Raw genomic sequence first — 10,501 nt, forward strand, 5'->3', positions numbered from 1 at the left:
TTCTTAAGTCTTGTTTGGTAATCAAGAATTTGTGTAGCACTATCTCTTCATGTGGAAAACATATAAACCAAAATTTTCCACTTTCCAACTTCTTGTACATGTTGAAAATTTTCAGTAAAGGTCTCTTGGATATAAAATACATTTCAAGTGGCTCAAAATTAATTCTATAACACATTATTTTGAAAGTGTGAAAGTTTTTTATGGCCAAAAATACCACCCAGTTGAAATTTTTTATTTTGCTAATATACAGATAGGATATCACAGTCCACTTTTTATGGTTTCTAAAAACCTCTGACGATTTCTGTCAGATGCTGCTGTCCTTCCTTCGCAGACCGCTGTCTGATCTGGAAAAGCCCAACCTGCTTTCTTTCTATCCCCTGACTTAATCTGTCTTTTCAGAAGTCTTGTTGGATGTTTTCTCTGTTGGCCTCTCCGTGTTGCTACTTCGTTTGAAAGACTTCATTTTATGATTGCACAATAGTCCTTTCAGTCTCCTAATTCCTCCTGAACAGGGATACCCAATTTGACTTCATTTCTCTTCATTTAGATCCAGCTGTGAGTTGCATGTTCTTTCACTGCCAGTTTAAATCTTGAATACGTTTCCTTAACTTCTGGAGTTCTTTCTGTGCACATTCAATCGTATAAACCAGATTTTCATTATACACTTCCCAGGCATTGCGTCCATGCTATGACATTGGCTCCAGATTATCAATTCAAACTGGCTCTGACTGGGCTGTAGAATTGTTCATACACTCTTGCCATGTAGTAATACCATTTTTTCTGACCTGAAGAAGGGACTGGAAGTTCACATCCTTCATAAGGAGCAATTTAACTGGTTGTTGGACAGCCAGTCTTTCAGCTTTGTTTCTCATTGAGTCTGTTTCAAAAGCAGAATAATCCATTGTTGTCAGATAGCTCAGGGAGTTCTTAGTAGGTCAGTGTCTGCGAGTGTCCACCTCCACCGGCGCTCCTGCCACTTCCCGCACACCAGGCACTTTATAACCTTGGTGAAAATATGGCAGTGCTTCCACCACGACCTCTCCAGCCACCAACCCTGTGCCTGCCATGCTTAAGTTCCCCTGTGTTTCGAGTCTCTCAATGAATTTTCTTAATTCATTTTATATGTAGGCCCAGTACTGGGTCCTAAAGTTCTATTGTTACTGAGATGCAGTCCCTGGCTTCAGCAGCCCATAGTCTAGTGAGTTCATGGTCAGCACCAAAACGGTACAGGAAAACTCATCAGTGCCTTATGCTCTTTGATTGATGCTGGCCTCCCACTTAACTAGTTGTAGATTCATATTGCTTTCATCCATTCATCCCTTCACTCACTCACTCATTCAATATTTTTTGATCACTACTATATGTTAGATACTATACTGTTTCAGATGTCTTTGTGGAGCTTACTGTCTTGTTTTTAAATACAAGGCCCCAAACCACAAAATTCCTGAAAGAAAACACTGACAATAAAATCTTGGGCACTTCTCAGAGCAGTATTTTTTTCTGATAAATCTCCTCAGGCAAGGCAAACAAAAGAAAAAATAAACAAATGGGACTATATCAAACTAAAAGGTTTTTGCACAGTAAAAGAAATGATCAACAAAATGAAAAGACAACCTATTGAATGGAAAAAGATATTCACCAATGACACATCTAATAAGGGGTTAATGTCCAAAATTTATAAAGCATTCATATTACTCAACACACACATACACACACACCAAAAAATTCAATGAAAAATGGTCAGAGAACCTGAGTAGACACTTCTCCAAAGAGGCCATAAAGATAGCCATTAGACATATGACAAGATGCTTAATGTCACCCATTGCCAGAGAAATGCAAGTTAAAACCTCAAAGAGCTATCACTTCACACTTGTTTGAATGGCTACCATCAATAAATCAATGAACAACAAATGCTGCTCTGACTGTGGAGAAAGGGGAACCCTAATGCATTTTGGTGGGAATACAGATTGGGGCAGCCACTATATAAAACAGTAGGGAGTTACCTCAAAACATTAAGAATGGAACTGCCTTGTGACCCAGTGATCCCACTTCTAGGTATTTATCTGAAAAAACCCAAAATGCTAATTCAAAAGCATCTGTGCCCCCATGTCCATTGCAGCAATACTTACAGTAGCCAAGATGTGAAAGACAATCCCCAGTGCACATCAGTAGATTAGTGGATGAAAAAATGGTGACACATATACACAATGGAATATTACTCAGCCATGAAAAAGAATGAAATCTTATCATTTGTGACAGCATGAATGGACCCAGAGAGTATTATGCTAAGTGAAATAAGGCAGCTAGAGAAAGACAAATACCATATGGTTTCATTTATATGTAGATTCTAAAAATAAAAGAAACAAAATTAAAAAGACACTCATGGACACAGAAAGAAACTGACAGTTGTCAGAGGGGAGGGGGTATAGGGGTTATAGCCAATAATAGTGTAATAACTATATATGGTGCCAGATGGGTACAGAATATATTGAGGTGTGTACACGTAAAGTATATGATTGTCTAAGCACTATGCAGTACATCTGACTAATACAAGAATAATACTGAATATAAACTGTAATTAAAATTAAAAAAAATAAACTAACCAACCCTGAGATTTAGGAATAAATTAGTATCATTGAGATCCAGGACTCATTAAAATTGAATTATGACATGACAGAATTTCCAAATGGTCCCCATGTAGAAATTAAACCATGAAAGAATAGTTTTACTGACAGTGTATCACTACTGTTACATGAAGACAGAAGATGATTTGAAGACAGGACATCTATATCATGTTTAAATATTTAGTTGCCAGGTGTTGTCCTTCATACTCTATGTAGTATCCATGTACCAAAATTCACGGTTTTCAAGTTTCCTACTGGTCATTTTAATAATCTTTCGAGATAAAGTTTTTCACCTTGTGAATAGATGTCCACTACCCCAAGCTCACTGCCATGTCACTCAATCGTTCCTTGGGATTCTCAGCTGCACTTCATTACATATCATCGCCTTGTAGCCTGCTCCGGGCACCCCGTCTCACACTTCATCACTTCCTGCATTCTTTGTGAGCGTGCCACTCTGTTCCAGAATTTGTCTCCAATATCCACTATTCATTATTTCCAGACCAAATATAAAGCAATCACACTTTATTGGTATCTAGGTTAGTTGTTTTTAATGTATCAAAACAGGAACTATTTAGTTATACATTATCAAAAAGAAATAATTTTCTATGATAAAACGTGGTCCAGAAGGTATTATATGTTACGCAGTCCCTGGTCTTTATTCCTCTGTATATTGATTCTATAAACCGGAGCAGGCAACCTATTACTAGGTGTTTTTGTTACATTAACTGAAGGGAATAAAGATACTCTCTGACTGCCCCACTGAGGTGTCAGCATTATGAGGTGGTCATATTTGCTTTTGGTGATGTTAACCTGAACAGGTTACTCCTTTCACTATGTTTGGATTATTAGTGAGTGTCATTTTTCTGGGTTGCCTTTTTTCTTTTTTACCTTAAACAGCTAAATAATTTCTTTCATTCTGATTGACCATTCCAAACTGAAGGTAAACTAATGTGGATCATCTGAAAGTTTCCACATAAAAATCAAAAGGACTGTTATGTTTTACTAGTGGTTTAAGTAGACTTTTCTGAGTAAATTACTCCTTCAAGTATTCTAATGCACAGTTGCCAACAATATATTTTATTACGCAGTGGAAATGATTGTAGAGAATTCAATCATTTTTATTCATAGTGATTATGCTTTATTTATTCAGATTCTTATGTATTCTTTGTGTAATTTCCCACTCTTGGCTAACATAATGATCTCAAATTACCCAGATAGATTTTCCATCACTTGGTATCTTAGTCTGCACTGTTGTAACAATGTGCCACCCTCATGACTTCAGCACCTCCCAAAGTCCCCACCTCTTATACCATCACCTCTGGAGGTTAAGATTTCAACATATGAATTTGGGTGGGGGGCACAAACATTCAGACCATAGCACCGTGTCCATTAGATTCAAAGGTTGTACATTTAGAAGCCCACCATCTTCACATGGTTACTGTAACCTTTTTTTGCTTGCCTTTGAGTTTTAGTGTGGTTTGGTAGCGCCTAGAGGAGGCTGGCCAGCAATCTTAAGATACAATGTGAAAAGATCCTGATTTCTGATGATCTCACTTTAACAATTCTAGAAGCTGTATTCAGAGCTATATGGTATGTCTCATTGATGTGACTAGGTCATTATGCAAGTGGTCTTAGTGAGTGTTGAATTTACACTATTAAACAATAAAACATTCCTCTATTGGGCATTTCCATTATTATTTTTAAAATATTTATTATTTAGAACAATATTTCAGCTTACAAAATTAAATGACTGCAAATTTAGGGTTACTAACCTTTACAAAGTCCTCCTTGAGTACCTCATTATTGCCTAGGTACTAAATTGCAATATTAATCACATATGTTACAACTAAGCAGGCAGGTGTGTGTGGTCAATTTTTAATTTTGTTTTTATTTTACTCTTTAATCCATGAAATTTAAGACTTTGTTTATTCAGAGAAGGAATCGAAAAAGCTGCCTTTGCAGTACTCCATAAAAATTTACAGAGACAATGCTTTTTTCTTTATTCAAAACAATGCATTTCATTTACTTTAATGGCTGCTCGAAGCTGTAACTGCTTTGCACGTTGAAACACTTTGGTGCTTGTTGGTGGTTTTCAAGTTCAGGTGGTGTGTGAGTCAAAATAGAAATGGACTGATTAAGTCTTGACTTTAGGGACTGGCCTTTTCAATTTAATTTCAAATATCCAGGGAAACAAATGTTACAGTTTTTAGGGCAAGAGGCTATGATGTTATATCGTCAAGTATGTACAGAAACATTCCTAGATTTTTCTGACATTACTCAGAGTTAGCACTGTGTGAATTTTTCAAATTGAGACAGGCATTATGGTGTTATGTATAAGTAAGTGATCAGGGAGCATACTAGACTTTCCTGTAATCTGTGCCTGCATGCAGACATAAAGCTTACTTTATGATTGGATTCAGTTGGAAAAGGTGAGGTGATTTGAATGATGAATTTTAGAAGACCCAGAGTCAGTCTACAAAAGCCCACTGTCTTCCACGAAGGGACCCAAATATCATCTATTCTTATTTGACCAGGAAACATTTGAGTCCCTTCAATGTGTTAGGCATGGGTGATGGACATTTAAAGATAAATAAGACACTATCTCCCCTCATGGATGGAGCTACATGGAATAATGAAAGTGGTAGTAATATAAATAATGACAGTTACCATTTTTGAACACCTAAAGCATGCCCACTACTGAAATGCGGTTTTCTCTAACAAAATGACTCTGCAAAGTATTATTTGCTCTGGTTTGCAAAAAAGAAACAGCCTCAAAACAGTTAATTGGTTTGTATGAGTCATGAGAGAGCACATGGAGAATTTAGATTTGAACGTTATTCTGATCCCAAGGTCACCATTTTGAAAAAGCATGGGTCCAATCATACTTGTAGACAATTTAAAAATTCTAAGTAGCTGAGATTTTATTCTGAAGGCTATTGGAAGCTACTGATTTTAAATAGCATGTGGCATGCCAGGATTTGGGGTTTGGAGAGAAACTTCTGACAGTAGTTTGGAGAATGGCATGGAAAGGGGATGAGAATGGAGGCAACAAGCATCAAAAAAGTCAAGGTGGGAGGCAATGAGGTCCTGATTTGAGACACAGCAGTGGGAATGGAAAGGACATAAATGGATTTAAGATACACTCAAGAAGAAGTGGGTATGAGGATCAGTCAAGGACAACATCCAATGTTCTTACTTGAGAAGCCAATTAGAAGATGGTTTCCCTTGAGGACATTACGTAAATAGGAAATACAGAAAAAAGAGGAGATAAGATCAGTTTAAAAATTGTATAAAAAATTGTACAAGCTCATTATAAAAATAGGAGCAGTACAAGAAGGCAAAAAATAAATATTACCCCAAATATTTGTTACCCCAAATTTTAGAACTTAGAAATATTTATTACTAACCTTTGGTACACTTCATTCTGAACACATTTCTACAGGAAAATATATGAACAGAAAGATAGATAAACTGCAGGATTTAATCAACTTTAGATGAATGATTCTTTACTATAAAAGACATTATTTCCTAAAAGTTCCCAGTAAAGACATATATTATATGTCAATAGTGATTCTGGTTTTGTAACAACACATTAAATCTCTAAACAGCATCCAATAAGTTCAAGCTTGGTTTTAACATGTTGAATTTGAAGCATTTATGGGCCACCCATATGGGATTGTCCTTTAATGAGATATGTATGTGGTCTTACATCCACAGTGAGATCAGGGCTAGACATGTCGATTCAGGAGATGTTATTGATGTAACACTAGATTAGAATGTAGAATGCATGAGACCTGAGGATTGATAGAGCCTTTGACAGTACTCAAGTATTTGAAAAGTGGGGAAAATAGGGGACAACTCTCCAAAAGTATTTATTTAGGGATAAGAAAAACAGAGATATGTTGTTATAAAAGAGAGAAGAGAAAAGAGTTGGAAAAAGTTATCTATGGTATCAAATATCGTAGAACAATCAAATTAAGATAGGGTAGGAAATTATTCATTGGCTATAGCAATTTGGGAACAGCATCAACAGGAATTTGGTCTCATCAAGAACAGTTTTTGTAGAGTGGTGGAGAAAGAAACTAGATAACAGTGAGCAAAGAAGTGAGAAGCGACACCATTCTTAAGAAACTCAGTGGTCAAGGTCAGGGAAAGCTAGAGAGATTGGGCAACAAACATACAGTAAACTGGTTTAGAGAAGGCTTGTTTTTCACATGAGAGGGGCTCGATGATATTATATAATGCAGGTGAAATCCAAAAGAGAGGAAGAGGCTCAAGTAAAGGGGAAAGCAGAGCTGACTGGGGGAGCAGGGACCTGAGTAGGTCAAAGATGTGGGTGGCATGACTAGCTTTGGGCAGGAGGCAGAACATATTCTCAGTGGTAGAGTGAGTGTAGGCATGTAGATATACTTACGTAGTAAAATAGGGCTGTAAGAAATGTTCTTCCTGGAGGGGTATAAAGGAGAGAAAAAAATAGGACAACTGTAACAGCATAATTAATAAAATATATTTAAAAATTAAAAAAAAGAAAAAGTCTTCCTAAATTATTTGTGTTTTCTATGTTAAGAAGAAGATAAGATAGTCTGCTGCAGATAAGAGAGGTGGGGTTTGAAAGGGGAGTTGGAGAAAGAGTAAATGTCAATAGTAAGTAGAAGTTATTCGTAGTAATGAGAAGAGGTATAGACTAGAGGTATATAAAGGAATGTTAATTGGCTCCGAAGACTTGATCAGAGTTGAAAACCATATTTCTTCCTGGTGCCAGATTCCATGGCTGTATGATTTTCTTCATGGAACTTAGATGTGGAAGTGGAGTAGATCAATGGTTAGATGAACCAAGGCTATTCCATCCTTTTGAATTAGAAGAAAGATTGACAACGCCAAGGTAGACAGATTTTAACAAGAGAGTATTTGAAGGGATAGATCACGAGACTTAGTCCAGATAAGAGAGAAAGGGAAGAAAGAAAGACAGGCTCTCTGAGGTTGACTATAGAGATCAACAAAAGAAAGAGAGCAGGGAATCTGTAAAGAGAAAAGGCTGTGATTGGGATATGATATTTTTGATTTAAGAGATAGAATATTTTCCATTAAAATGAGACATTTAAAACAACCAAAAGAAATTTACATATTTTTTCATGAGGGGAACAGTAACCAGGAATTCCTCTTCTGTGGACTGGAGAACGCAAACTCACCCACTGTAGTGCACACACCAGAACTATAGGTCTGTATAGTGAAGACAACACGTTTCTCCCAGGCTATCACTTCTACAGAGAAGAGTTAGGGTTAGAAAGACTGAGTTCCTCAAGGGGTGATGGAGGTGGTATAAAGGTCCTTCATCCCAAATCTACTGCAGCTAATCTTAAACTCGTTTTCTACTTTCAAACTAAAGTGATTAAGTGGAATGGTTGTTTTATCATCTTCTCTTTCATTATCATGCTGTGATATAGCTTAGTACATTGTGTAGTAAGCATCGTAATCTCTGTCCCATCAGGTTGTGATTTTATCTTTGGTGTGAACTGCATCTTATTTTAATTTTGGTAACCAAGTGCTAAGCATTGTCAACAATGTTTGTTTCATCATGAAATAAATCATTCTCAGAGAGAATCAGAAAGATGTCATGAACTCAGTATGATTAGAACAACTGACTGTTCTTTTTTTTTATCACCATTTTCCACATTTGACTCACTCCCAAATGACAAGCATGGCACATGGTAGGTACATAATAAATATTTGTCATCAATTGATTATAAAATGGTATCCTTCCTTCGTTGTGGAATTTGGGGCATTGCTTTGTAAACGTGCATTTGTAGAACTATATTTACACAGATTTGCTTACCTTTACTAGTTCTGACCAATTTTTTTTCTTGAAAATATACCTTTGAAATACTGTTTATGCACCCTGTTGAAGGTATTTCTCACAAAATTCTGTTGATGATAGAATGATTTCAATAGTAGTGGATTATCTCTGTATATTGTGTGGATCCTATTAGAGACCTAGTATGCTTTCAGACAAATAGATGTGCACTGAGAACTCTTCTGAAAATGTTGTACCCATTGCTTTCCAGCCCAAGTCTACCTAACAAAAGTGGAGGGCTGAGCCCTCAGCTCATTTTTATCTTTTTTTTTTCTTGAATGGTTCTCTATCAGACAAAAATCACTGAATCACTCAGTGATTCACTCAGGCAGCTCTGCTGAGGTTTGGGTAAATCAACAAGTCTGGGGAATCATTTGTCTGACATAGGATGGAAAAAATTTTCCACTTAAAAAAGGTGAAAAAGCTGTTTTAATTAGAGGAACATTTGTGTACTGGAAACTTGAATGACTAGTCTCTTTCAGGCACACAGCAAATGTCAGAACTTTTTGGAATGCTTGGCTGGAACCAGTGCCATAGTCCTCAAGTCTCTGCTCCATTCTCATTTTTAAGGAGGACTAATATTCTCATCTTTGAACAAAGGACCATCCTTTCCTTCCTTCCTTCCTTCCTTCCTCCTTCCTTCCTTCCTTCCTTCCTTCCTTCCTTCCTTCCTTCCTTCCTTCTCTTCTTCCTTCCTTCCCTCCTTCCTTCCTTCCTTCCTTCCTTCCTTCCTTCCTTCCTTCCTTCCTTCCTTCCTTCCTTCCTTCCTTCCTTCCTTCCTTCCTTCCTTCCTTCCTTCCTTCCTTCCTTCCTTCCTTCCTCCTTCCTTCCTTCCTTCCTTCCTTCCTTCCTTCCTTCCTTCCTTCCTTCCTTCCTTCCTTCCTTCCTTCCTTCCTTCCCTTCCCTTCTTCCTTCCTTCCTTCCTTCCTTCCTTCCTTCCTTCCTTCCTTCCTTCCTTCCTTCCTTCCTTCCTTCCTTCTCCCCCTCTTCCCCACCCTCCTCTTACTCTTTACCTCCCTCTTTCTCTTCCTTTCTTCTCTTCTTCCTTCCTTTTAGTTTCACTTGAATTTTAACTCAACATTTGTATACACTACAAGTGATCACCCCCAAAGGTATAGTTACTGTCTATCATCATACAATTGACTGCCTTTACACCTTTATTTTAATGCTTTGTGAGAACTCATTATCTATCATCTATCTATTTATAATCTATCTGTCATCATCTATCATCCACAGAAGTTTGCGGTATTTGGTCCCTATATGTCCCTTATAAATGGTCATAAAATTCCACTTAACACATAAAGGGACCATGAGGATATAAACATCAATTAAATTGTGAACCCAAGTGGAAGTATTCCTATATTAAATGGCCATCACAATAGCTACATTCTAATGACATCAACTTAAATATTTATTTTACCTACAGATTTAAAATCTTAGTAAGGGAAGAGGCTCAGGCTTAGTGATGAGACAATGCCTTGTATAACACATCCAGACAAATTGTTTCTTTGAAATGTGGGTCAACACATCATTGTTGGTTTAAAAAAAATCTCATCAAAGGCAGTTTAGATCACTTTAAACTTGTAGTAGTACAGAGAAGGAATAGTCTCTAGGAAAAGAAATATAATCCTAGAGTACTTAATCAGTTGTTTTCACCATTGATTCAAGAATCAATATTTACATGGTGGGATATATTTTTATAAAATGTCACAAAGTAAAATATGTAAATTTAAATGTCCTCAATTTCTAAAGCAACTGAATGCTTCCTTTTTTCAAAGTTAAAAGCTTTCCAAGAAAGATTAAAATAAGTATGCTGTCCCAACCAGATGTTGCTGTAATCCTTCTGAAATACTAGTTAGTAACTTTTTTTTCATTCCTGATTGCTTGTCTTCTTGACAAGACTTTTCCAAATCCTTCTTGGAGTGAAAATAGGGAAAGGGGAGGGGCACAAAACCTGTTATTTCCTACTATTCATTTAGACAGTTTGCTTTTTCTTTTTCAGGTTTGATTCATACACATTTTCCTA

General features: G+C 36.7%; 1 pseudogene; it reads right to left on the minus strand.

The window, feature by feature from the left end:
• Nucleotides 1-395: 395 nt before the first annotated feature.
• On the minus strand, nt 396-1,067 carry LOC119048353 (pre-mRNA-splicing factor SPF27-like; annotated as a pseudogene).
• Between the last annotated feature and the right edge of the window lie 9,434 nt (nt 1,068-10,501).

Source organism: Artibeus jamaicensis, unplaced genomic scaffold (assembly GCF_021234435.1).
Source record: "Artibeus jamaicensis isolate MK-2021 breed Jamaican fruit bat unplaced genomic scaffold, CSHL_Jam_final scaffold_537, whole genome shotgun sequence".
Lineage (NCBI taxonomy): Eukaryota > Metazoa > Chordata > Mammalia > Chiroptera > Phyllostomidae > Artibeus > Artibeus jamaicensis.